Source organism: Anopheles arabiensis (genome assembly GCF_016920715.1).
Source record: "Anopheles arabiensis isolate DONGOLA chromosome X unlocalized genomic scaffold, AaraD3 X_pericentromeric_contig0014, whole genome shotgun sequence".
NCBI classification, from domain to species: domain Eukaryota; kingdom Metazoa; phylum Arthropoda; class Insecta; order Diptera; family Culicidae; genus Anopheles; species Anopheles arabiensis.
The window spans coordinates 70,001-72,500 of NW_024412092.1; the positions used below are offsets into that span (position 1 = coordinate 70,001).

A 2,500-nucleotide genomic window follows, 5' to 3' on the forward strand; every position below is an offset into this window, starting at 1 on the left:
ATTTTACGCTAGTAACGGTAATGATGGACTTCCTCGATGAGGTAATGTCCGAATTTCGAAGGTACAGAGCCGTAAATCGCATGCAGCAGGTCCTCGACCGTCAAACGCAAACGTCGTTTGACGGTAACGATGGATTCGGGCCGCAAACGCGAAAGGCAGAAGACCAGTGGCTGATGACCAACAGCCTGGTCCAAGTGGGTTGCAAAGATTGCAACAACAACAACAACAACCATCGAGGTTGACCCCTGTTAGGAAGCGGTGGAAAATATTCCAAGTCCGAGAAACGGACCGAATATTAATGAGGGTAGAATTAATAAGAGGAAGAAGAAGAAGAGCAAGAAGAAGCAGAATAAGCCCAGGAAGCGGCCTGAGGCTCTGCTGATATCGGACTGCACTTCCGAGGAGCTGGCGAAGTTGCTCAAGCGAAATGAAGCAGTCCGATGCTCTTAAATCGGTTGGAGAGACAATCTCTAAGGTCCGACGGGCCCAGAATGGAGGCATGTTGCTAGAACTTAAGCAGGGTAGTTCTGCTAGTGCAATTGCCCCAAAGGTTAAGGAAGCGGTGAAGGGCAAGGCGTCAGTGAGAACGCTAGCTCCTTCTAAAATGATTGAGATCATGCATCTCGATGAAATTACCACCCCAGAGGAGGTTGCGGAGTCTGTCAAAGCACAGCTCAACATCGAGATAGAAATAGATCGTATCAAAATGAAGAAAGGCCGCGCGGCCGGTACGCAGTGGGCACGGATCAACGTATCGCTGCCAGACTTTCAAAGCTTCCTGAATTTGGGAAAGCTGAAAGTTGGTTGGTCGATATGCCATATCCGCGAGGTTATGGAAGAGCAGAAATGCTATAAGTGTTGGAAGGTAGGCCATACGAGCTACCATTGTAGGGAACCAGACAGAAGTAATCTGTGCTGGAAATGCGGTTTGAGGGACACAAGAAGCAAGCTTGTACCAACTCTGTCAAGTGTTTGGATTGCGGTACGAGGTCACAGAACCTTCACGCAACGGGCAGTTATATGTGTCCCCGAAGGCGAACGATTAGACCATAATGGTTAGGTTGCTACAACATAACCAGAATCATAGTTATGCCGCATTTCAATCTAATGTGGGCAAACGATTAGGGAAGAATCTGCGGATATAGTGTTGATTGCAGATCCGTATCTGGCAACAACCAACGTCAAAGTGTTACGCAATGACGATAACACAGCAGCGGTAGTGGTTAACGCGGACTTACCAGTTAAGGTAGTCAGTAAGGCTCTGAAGGGTTTAATGATAGTTGACATAGGTGATATGCGAGTGGTTAGCGTTTACGCGCCACCTAGATTTAGTATGGAAGAGTTCCAGAACATGTTGGATAACACGGTAATGGCCGTAACCGGTATCCACAAATTCGTTATCGGGGGACTTCAACGCTTGGTCATCAAGTTGGAACAACCAACTTGGCGAGCGTGGAGAAACCCAGAAACGAAGAGGTGAGTTGGTTTTATCAACCTTTGCGCAGATTGACGCAATTTTATTGAACGACGGCAGCACCCCAACTTATGTTGGACCAGGGCGCACGTCAGTAGTTGATCTTACTTTTGCGAGCCGAACCGTAGCAAGATCATTTAAGTGGGAGGTGTTATCTAGCTATATGAACTCTGATCATCGTGCAATACGAATAGATCTTGAGACGCAAAGCGTGCGTAATCTGTCCCGACCCATAACGGGATGGAGCATCAAGTATTTTAGCAAAGATATATTTGAAGTTATGATGCAAGCCGCTTTTGAGACCGAGGTCACAACAAGCGAAGACTTAATGCGTATACTTGTCACGGCGTGCAATGCGACGATGACTAAACGTAAGAGGTACACTCTAACAAGAGTGCATTTTGGTGGACGTTAGAGATTGAGGCACTTCGCAAAGAGTGCAAACACCGCGATCGATTAGCGCAAAGAGCTTTTAATACTGATCTCTATTCTACTTTTAGGGACGAGTTCAAGGTGGCACGGAATGCCCTCAAGCGATTGATCAAGCATACCCGACAGAGGAAGTGGAAAGAGTTCCTGGGAACAGCGAACAACGCATCATTTGGTATAGTATATCATACGTTCAAGAAAGTGGCCGAGGGTTCGATTGGACCCCGAACCATGACATTGGACGAGTTTAGGGAAGTGGTGAGCGAGCTTTTTCCTACTCACCCAAACACGGTGTGGCCTGATTATCGTATCGATCAGCCACGAGAGTTTGAAAGGGTAACTAATGATGAGATTCTTGCGGTTGCCAGGAGACTACCTAACAAGAAGGCGCCGGGACCAGATGGTATCCCGAATGAGGCGCTGAAAGTTGGTATGTTGACTGCAACCGATGCATTTTGCAGGGTTTACCAAGGCTGTTTAGAGAACGCGAAGTTCCCCGATGAGTGGAAAAGGCAGAGGTTGGTGTTAATACCGAAGCCGAACAAACCACCAGGGAACCGGTTCAGTTCGCCCCATTTGTCTACTAGAGGGGCAGGT

The 2,500-nt window shown here is 47.6% G+C and overlaps 1 pseudogene; it reads left to right on the forward strand.

The window, feature by feature from the left end:
- The window catches only part of LOC120907651, a 9,157-nt pseudogene that overhangs the window by 3,338 nt on the left and 3,319 nt on the right, over positions 1-2,500 (forward strand).